Below are 9,874 nucleotides of genomic sequence, written 5' to 3'. Positions count from 1 at the left end.
GGGGTGGTGGAGGGTGCTGAGGCAGGGCCTGGAGTGAAGAGGGAAGAGGCAGTGACAGCAGCAGGATCTTGAGCTTTCTCTGAGGTCCTGACAACCAGAGGGACAATGAGCCTGTCCTTTATCCCATACCAGTTCAATATGTCCTTATCCTAAGGACTTTGCCTGTGACGATCTGGATCAGCTGATCCTGCTAAGCCTTAATCTCCAGGAGATTTAGTCTTCGAATTCCTTGACCAAGGTTTGATGGAAGATCACAATTTCCTCCTTGTCTCTGAGGGTCTTGCCAGCTATCTGAATGGGAGGGCTTCATTTTGGCCCTGCTCAGCTCCACAATGATACCATGCTGCCATGCCACCTTACAGCCCGCCCTTGCCTCTTCTTGCAAACTAGAATTTAGACATATGGGTCTTTTTTTACTTCAAAACCCATATTCCTAACTTTCTTTTCCTGATTACTTTTTTAATCAATGAATATTTATAAGTTTCTATGAGGCACTGTGCAAGGCACTAGGGCTATATTAGTGGGAAAGGCCATCCCTCTCTGTCTTCACAGAGCTTAGTCTATGGGAAAGACAAGTAACCTACTGGTAACAGCAACATAGTGTAATAAATGCTGCTATAGGACTAGGCACTGGGTGCTATGAGAGTAAATAGGAGATGCCTAACCCTAATTTGGGAGACTACGCAAAGCTTCTAGAAGTCACAGGAGGCTTAGTGGAGGACTCAATGTCTAAGCACAGATCTGTATCCCCACAGAAACATGTGGTATGGGCAGGAGTTAGCCAGGAGGCCATAAGGTAAGGAAGAGGTGTTTCAAGCTGAGGAAAGAGCATATGCCAAGACTCCAGGGCCAGGCAGAGTGGGTGGGTCAGCAGGACCAGAGCCCAGAGTGGGGAAGAACACTCAGTCACATGCCCAGAGAGAGAAGAGGGGACAGAGTCGTGCAGGGTGTCGTTGGCCACCTGAAGAAATGCACAATTCCAAGAGCAGCAGGAAACCACTGTGGGATTTCATGCAGAAGAATAACATGGTTCAATTTGTATACTGGGAAGACCCTTGGGCTGCATTGTAAAGACTAGTCTCTGGAAGGAGAACCACCCCGGTGGAGGAAAGGCCAGTGATGAGACGACCACAGACACTGGCAAGCAGGCAAGCAGCAGTCAGGAGCATGGGAAGTGGGTGGATATGAAAGTGATTCCCAGCATATTTTGAAATTCCCAGGACCTGGTAATTGGTAGGGCTGTCAGAAGAGGAATCAGATGGCATGCAGATTTCTAGCTCAAAAACCTATTCAAAGAGAAAGGAAATATAAGAGAAACAGCAGGATTAATAGGGAAAATCATTTCTGCTTGAGGAATGCTGAACTGTGTGTGCTCTTGAGACACCCAGGTGGATGAGTAGCCTGAGCAGTTGGTAAGATTGGTGCTCAGCAAATTCTGGGATCAAAATGTGGGAACCATCTTCATGCAAACAGTAGTTAAAGCCTTAGGCCTGATGAGATCACCTAGAGAAAGTATGTAGAGTAAGGAGAAAAGTAAGTCTGGAGGAGAATCAGTCTCTACAGATCAAAAAGAGAAAGCTCAAGAGAGATGGAGAAAGAAGACTGGCCTGAGAGGTGGGAGGAAAGCCAGGTGTGGGCAGCACAGAGATCAGGAGAAAAGATCTTGAGAAGGAAGGAGTGGCCCCCAAGTCAAATGCTACTGAAAGGACACATGAAAGAGAACAGAAATTATGTCTACCGGGTTTAACAAAATGAATAGATTTGTTCAGCATGGAAGAAGCTGCTATGAGACAACCGTTCTCCCTATCTTTTGTGAAGCATTAAAGAGTTTATGCTAATATCCTGGGCTTCAGGGCTAGGTGTAGGCGAAGGCAGAGAGGCAGGGCCTTTGGAAACAAAGAGAGGTGAGAGAGAGTTTTCAGACTAAAAAAGAATTTGGAGATCAGAGGGGAGAACACAGGCCCTCACCAGACACAGCCTCTGCCTTGATCTTGGACTTTCCAGCCTGTGAAATAAATTTCTACTGTTTGTAAGCCACCCAGTTTATGATATTTTGTTGTAGCAACCTGAACAGACTATGACCAGGGATCAGGAAACAGATTACTAACCCAGCAGTCTGGAAATGACATGGGTTGCCTCGGGAAGATATCACCTCTAGAATAGTTCAAGGAAAGGCTGGACAGAGGTGGTGATCATAAAGGTTGTCCAAAGATACTGTTCCAGACTCCAAGCTGATATCTGACCCTAACATTCTGAGATTCTAGCATAGAGCAGGCATCAATATTCTGCTAGTTTATCTTATAGCTCAACTTAAATCATATACTGATCAGTTCTTAAAATTGAGTCAGATATTGGGGGGGGTTGCAATAACTTAGAAGTACAATTACTTATTCAGGGAAGAAATTCATTCTATTCTCCAAATTATCCTGGTGAATCTCATTCTGATACTAGGAAGAGTTGCCCTAATTTGAATGATGTCTTTGATGTCATAGAGAACATACTGCAGAAAGCAACAATCAGAGTCTCTGGACTTCAAACCCAAACTGCTGGCCATTTTAGGACAACCTCACTCTCCTAAATAAAATGTCTTATATGGTAGACATCTTGAAATAATAAATCTTCATTCTTTTTCAAGTATTCTACAATTCAGTCTTTTTACTAGTCCGTAATGCTAGCCTTCTCTCATACTCTCATGCTGCCTTTGCTGGTTATTCGTCTTTTAGACCCACTGGGCACCCTTCCTCTGCTCTGCCTTACAGAAAGCTGATCCATGCAATTCCCCAGTCTTCCTTGACAACTGGCTTCTTGTTAGGTTTGGTCAATAGGAGGCACTGCTGGGAGTCTGAAAAACAAAAGATTAGAGGTAGAAGAAAGGGAAAAAACAGGCTCACGCTCTCACTCACTCTCTTTCTCTCTGTGTGTGTGTGTGTGTGTGTGTGTGTGTGTGACAAAAGATACCTAACATTATATCCCAATACCTTTGTAACCAGTTCCCTTGTAACTGATAAATGACCTTTTTTGTTCTGTTTTCCTGACTGAATCTGACTAAAATCACCTTATTCTCTAATTTAACAGAGGTTTTATGTAATTCAAAAGTGTGGGTTCAAAAGGTGAGTAGAAATCACCAAAAGAAGCCCAATTTATTTAAAGAAAACCTGTTCTTATTCTTGGTCTAAATCTTAAGTGACTCCTCTTTTCCTCACAATCTAGTTTAAAGTCTCTCTCCACAGCACGAAAGAGGCCATTGCATCATATTGCACTTGGACACTCCTTGTACCTTCAAGTGTCGGAGATTTCATTTTGGATTCTCTTATTAGACTTTAAATCCAATTGAATTAACATGAATCCTTCAATAACAAAATCACTTAGAAAATCACTCCCAGAAATCCCTTTATCTCTTACTTTTTTTTCTATTTTTATTTTTACCTCCTGTTTATTGCCTTTTTCTCTTTTCCTTGGATTCTCTTATTAGACTTTAAATCCAATTGAATTAACATGAATCCTTCAATAACAAAATCCACTTAGAAAATCACTCCCAGAAATCCCTTTATCTCTTTTACTTATTTTTTCTATTTTTATTTTTACCTCCTGTTTATTGCCTTTTTCTCTTTTCCCCCATGGAAATAAAAGACACAATCAGAGCAACATTTAAACAGCCCACCAACATGACCTCTGTCTTCCTTCATGTCATAAGAGGGAGATGTTGCCGTGGCAACTCTGAGAGAGACATTCCTCACTTCCTGGACTGCAATCTCCAAAAGAACTGCCTTTGAGATATTACCCATCCTCAGGTGGGAGGCCTGATATTGTCTTATATAGATTCTCTTTAATACGAGACCCACATTTCGAGGACAATGATTATGGATAGTCCCCAGGCCACAGGCATTTGTCAGATGGGCACCATTCACCTGCAGGCCATTCTGTGCTCAGTTGCTTCTTATTCTGCTAATGCAGAGATCATTCTACTGCTTCAAAATTATAAATTTTGACAATCATCAAGTATTGAGCTTGTGGTATGTAAAATGCCAAGAAAGAGTGGCCAGACCAAGGCCCTTCTTCCAAAATAAATGTTACTCTCTTACCATCTCCTTTTCTCTGATTATTGGTCTTTTCTGCTTTATTTTTTCAACTTGGCCTTTTCTTAATACTAGACTCTTGTCTCCATGAGCTCAGCTCTCTGACCTGAATTGAAGTATAGTCGTCCGTCAGCCCCTGTGTCAAGCACAGCTGAATGCAGCAAGGAGGACTAGATACAGCTAAAGTCAAAGGTCATCAACTTTGGGAGTGGAGAAATCAAAAGAGGGGCCAAACTATGTCCTGACAAAGAAATTACAGCACCTTCTACATTGGATGTACCTGACCCTTCCTTCAAGACTGCTACTATTTCAAGAGCCAGAAAGAAACAAGGAGGAAAGGACAGAATCTTTCTTAATGCAACACTGCTTTTGCGCTGGCCTCCCTAGCGAGTTATAAATCCCACATATAGCACATGGGGGGCCCATATCCCAACACCTGCTCAGCTCCTGGCCTATCTTCTCATTCTTCCTTCAGCTCTAAACTGAGAACTGAGAGGTGATACTAGTATGTTCCAGCACTGTTCTATGCCCTTTGCATACATTTTCTGCTCTCATCTTTACAAAATCCCTATAATATGTAAATAGCTATCTCATATTATAGCCATATTACTAATGAGGGCAAGTAACTTGCCCAAGGCTCCTCAAGTAGAAAGCCGCAGAGGTAGGATTTGAACCTTGTACAGTCTGTTTCAAAGATTCTTTCATCTATACCACATTAAATCCTCAAAGAAGGAACTCTGAAACACAATGTGAAAAGAGCTTGTTTACGTGTCTACTCTCCCACTTGCTGTAAGCAATACGTATGAAGGGGCAATTCAGATTCACTTCAGTATCCTCCATGCCTGCCACATTGTAAATATTCGATAAGTATTTGTTGAAAGAGATAAATTTATTAATGCCCACCTTTCTTTTTTATCCTGCGCCTGAATTATTGCCAAAACCTCTAAAATGGCCTTTTCACCTCTATTCTTGACCACCACTAACCAAGCTTCCACAACCAACATGATTAATTTGACAGTATTACTTTAAAATTGCTCAATAGTCCTCATCAAAAGAATAAGTGCAAGTTTCTCTTCCCTTAGCTGTTCTTAGAGTTTTGTCTCTTTCCCCTTCATCTTACACCATGCAACCTACCTCTTTACCCCTTTGCTGAATTTTTATGAAAGTTTTAATCATTGGCAGCTTCCCAAATACAGAATTGTTTCAACCCTTTGAGCTTTCATGCATGCAATTTCCTCCACCAGGAAGGCCCTAGTCTCCCGGCACACACACACACACACGCACACGCACACACACATCCCTCCCTTGCCTATTTGCCTGGCAAATTCCTGTTCCTCCATCAAGAATTAGCTCAAGCATCACCTCCTGGGATTCACTGATTTCCACAGGAGAACTCAGTGCTTTCAATATAGAAATTGTTATATGTGTTTTTGCTACTTCCCCACTATTCTGTGAGAATAGAGAGAGGGACCATGCCTTTTCATCTCTATCTCCCCAGGACTTAGTATGGTGTCTGGCACTGGATGCCTAAGGAAATCAGTATTTGTTGAAAAAATGAAGCAGGAAGGAAGAAAGGCAGAGAGGGAGGGAAGGAGAGAAGAAGGGAGGAAAGGATGGAGGGAGGGAGGGAGGGAGTGTTCTCAATTTGGTTAAGAGGAACCTATGGGAATACTCATTCAGTGAACACATTTTGCTCTTTGAGGCAGGGGTGGACAGGAAACTTGTGAAGCCTGAAACATTTCCTGACATAACTAACCTGAGGACTGTGTGATAATAACAACAATTAGGGATGTAGAAAATCAGGGAAGGGGCAGGAAAAGACATTTTTATATACAACTTTATCTCAAGCAGTCCCTATCTGAAAGATTCATCTCAAACCCAGCAGCATGGCAACTCCTCTGAAATAATTACGTTCACTTGTTTTATATGTTTCTTTACAAGTTAAAATATTTTGAGATATAGAATTATGCCTGTTGCCAAGAGTGTGATATTGTCTTGTCAATCAGTTTTTCTTCCTACCACTAATCAAAGAAGTCAAGTACATATTTCTTAGGGCCTGAAACACAAAATATATTAAATTTAAAGAAAATCATAAATTAATAATGTTTACACTCTTGGTTCTAGGAGAAGAGAAATTAAGTTTTGCCAATTATGAAAGGCTTATTTTACTGTTTCCCATTTATGATGTTTACTATTAAAATAAAATAGAGAATGTACATAAAATTCACAGAAATATGGTTATAAAAGTGAATAAAAGACAACAGACATAGAACAATGGTGAAAGAGGCTTGCCATGGCAAAATTCAGGCTCTGAGACATTTTTTAAGACTGACATTTTTAACAGCAATAATAAAGGCTAGAAAATGTAATAAATGTAGATTCTTCAACTCAGAAGAAGATGGAATGAATATTCAATGTCATGAAGGATTTATTACCACTAGTAGGATAATAAATATCTCTTCACTTTTATCAATATTATAACTTTGACATTTTTATGTGGATAATATTTATATTGAATGTATAAACACCAGGCTTTCCTTCTTCTTAGTGATATTTTGGGGCGAGGAAGTACTGATTAGAGCATTTAGTACAGCAGAGGGTATCGTTGTTGGGTAAATGTTATTATAGTCATGTATTAAGAGTCTACCATATACCAGTCACTTTCCCAACAGTATTTCTGATCATCATAACGATTCTTAAAGGCAAGTATTCTCACTGCCTCTCTGCTATGGATAAGGAAATCAAGGCTCAAATGGATTAAGTCATTTGCCCGTGATCCCAGAGGTCATAAGGAAGGACTTGGAGCTCGGCGCCTCTGACTCTAAATCCCTTGCCTGTCCCACTGCCATTCATTCTGTGATGCTGCCACAGCTCTAAACAGAATACAGAAGAATATGGCACCTACCCAGCAAAATGTGTTTGGAGAAAAGCTCTTTTGCATCAGTGAATTGGGTGAGAGAAGTACATTTTGCAAGTCCGAACACATTCTCAAGGAGGAAAAAGCATTGAAGTTAAGCTATTTAACATAAGCTCTTTAGAAACACTATTTTTTATTTTTGTGAATATGAACAAAAGGATGATGAAAGAGACCAAGAGAGTTGCCTCAAGACTAAGCACAATCAGTGACCTTTTGTAATTAGACATTGTAGAGGGCCTGGATGGGAACCACTGACACCAACCAAGCCTGCCTTGGCTACCCACAAAACCAAGAAGGGATGCGACGGTCTTTGTGATATGTCAACTTGGCTAGGTTACAGTTCCCAGTTGTTCAGTCCAGCACTAATCTAGGTGTTGCTGTGGAGGTATTTTTCAGATATGATTAAAGTCCACAATTAGTCAATGTTAAGCAAGGGAGATTATCTTTGATAATCTGAGTGGGCCTGATTCAATCACTTGAAAGGTCATAACTGCAGAACTGAGGCTTCCCCAAAGGGAAGAACTGCACCTATGAACAACAGCTTCAGCCCATGCTAGAATCTTCCAGCTTGCAGCTTCCTGACCTTTTGCCCCACAGATTTTGGACTTGCCTAGCCATACCCCACAATCACACAAGCCAATTCCTTGCAATAAATTTCTACATAGATATATTTCCTACTGGTCTGCCGCTCTCCAGTTGAACCTTGACTGATACAAGGGATTTGGAAATTAGAGCACAGCAAAACTGAGTGCAAAAGAAAAAATGTTTCAAAGGTGCAGTGGATTGAATGGCCCCCAGAGTCAATAAAGTTTAATTCCCACTCTTGCTGTTGACGGTGGGAAATCCTATTATAATAATTGAAAGGTGGGTCCAGGAAGAAGTGATTGGACTGTGAGGAGTATGCCTAGTCAATGGATTGATCCATTCACTGAGTAATAAGTTGATGGATTAATGGTGGTCATGGGAGTGGTTCTGAGGACTTTAAAAGGAGAGCACAGAAGAGTCTCTCTCTCTCTCCCTCCCTCCCTCCCTTCCTTCTCCCTCTCCCTCTCCCTCTCCCTCTCTCCCTCTCTGCCATTTTCTGACATATAAGACCCCTGCCAGAAGAGTCTCTCTCTCTCTCCCTCCCTCCCTCCCTTCCTTCTCCCTCTCCCTCTCCCTCTCTCCCTCTCTGCCATTTTCTGACATATAAGACCCCTGCATTGCTGTAAAGCCACCACTGAGAGAGACCCTCCAGATTTGTTCCCTGGACTTTGGACTTCCCAGTCTCTGAAACTGTAAGCAATAAATTTTGTTTTCTTAAAAATTACCCAGTTTCAGGCATTTTGTTAAAAACAAAAGTAGACTAACACAAAAGGGATCACTTATTTGATCATGAGTAACTCTTAAGGTCTTTGTGATAGGTAAGAGTAGTCTTTACAAAGTCTAGCTGGGCAAAGTTTAGTTACAATACAACAACCTCACTAACCTGGCTTTAATCAAAGTAAAAATCAGGCCAAATTTTGCACCCACTTTCACCTTAGGACCAATGAGAGATAGCCAAATATGCACCCCTAGCCAATGATATAGGATGCCCAGTTTCTAGGCTTCCACACACCAACAGCCTCCAATCAGGGCATACCTGAAGCCTTCCCTTTTTCCACTTTCCAACTCCTTTGCTTGCTTTTGGATCTCTGCCAAATACAAGTGATGGTGGCTGACTCCTTTGCTATAATAAGACCTGAATAAATAGCCTTTGCTTGTTCTCACTTGGGTAGTCTTCATTCTAAAATAAATGTAGTACTTAAACATGAAAAAGGAACTTAATTAAATAAAAATTTAATTAAATAATAGTACAGATGTACATGAATATTACAAAAATTATCACAGTGGTACACAAATGGGTAAAGTTTGGAAACACTGCCATTCTGTGCAATTCCTGTACTAAACGCTGTCCTGTGCACAAAAACTTGCAGGGGAATGCTATGACAAGCATACGCTGGGCATGCTCTCAGCTCAGGCCTTTACACTGGCCATTTCCTGTGCTTGGAATGATTCCTCACCCATGCACAAGACATGCTGCCTCTCCTCTTTGGATCTTTACTCAAATGCCTTCTCCTTTGTGAGTCTCCTCTCTGACTATTCTGTTTTTAATAGAAATAATTTCTATCCTATCCTCTCCCCTACACACGCACACAGTCCCTTCCACCTTTTGTGCTTTATTTTCACCATGGCACTTAACATTATCCAACATACTGTGTATTTTATTCCTTTGTTTACAGCTTATCTCCCCTTGTTTTTCTTTTTCTCTCAATACGTAATCCTAAACACCTAAAATAGTGCCTGGCACTAAGAAAGTCTTGTATAAATACGAAGGAAGGAAGGAAGGCGGGAAGGAGGGAGGGAAGGAAGGAATGGATCTCATCAGCTTTGGAAGGACCCAAGCTCAATTTCAACTCTGTCACCAGCTGTGGTAGACCTGGAGTTGTGTTGCCCACATCCCCTTCAAGGGATTACGTGTTGCCCCAGTTATCAGCTTCCTAAGGGTTTACCTCATTTGCAGAGTCACATTACTCAAGGACACACTCTGAAAAGGCCGCCAACTATCAGGGACCGACTGAGGCGGGAGTACGAAGGTGCATCAATTTCAACCCTACATGAGCGGAATGTGCTCCAGAGCGCCCCCTGGTGTTGGCCATAGCTTAGCTGCGCCTGTATCACATTTCAATTTCTCCGCCCAAGCCTGCTTCCTTCCTCCTCTCTCCCAAAGGTGTTAAACCTAAATAAATACCCTGCACGCCAAATTCACCTAGGGAGAACCAGCCTGTAACACTAGCTAAGTTCCCAAGGATCCAACATGCAACATCAACTAAAACTCCATCTTTCCTCAGCTTCCGCCTCC

The 9,874-nt window shown here is 41.6% G+C and overlaps 1 pseudogene; it reads right to left on the bottom strand.

Annotated features, from left to right (window-relative positions):
* The window catches only part of LOC103593265, a 23,419-nt pseudogene that overhangs the window by 2,836 nt on the left and 10,709 nt on the right, over positions 1–9,874 (bottom strand).

The sequence above is a fragment of the Galeopterus variegatus genome, unplaced genomic scaffold (genome assembly GCF_000696425.1).
Source record: "Galeopterus variegatus unplaced genomic scaffold, G_variegatus-3.0.2 Scaffold1312, whole genome shotgun sequence".
NCBI classification, from domain to species: Eukaryota; Metazoa; Chordata; class Mammalia; order Dermoptera; family Cynocephalidae; genus Galeopterus; species Galeopterus variegatus.
This window is presented reverse-complemented; position numbering and strand designations above follow the sequence as displayed.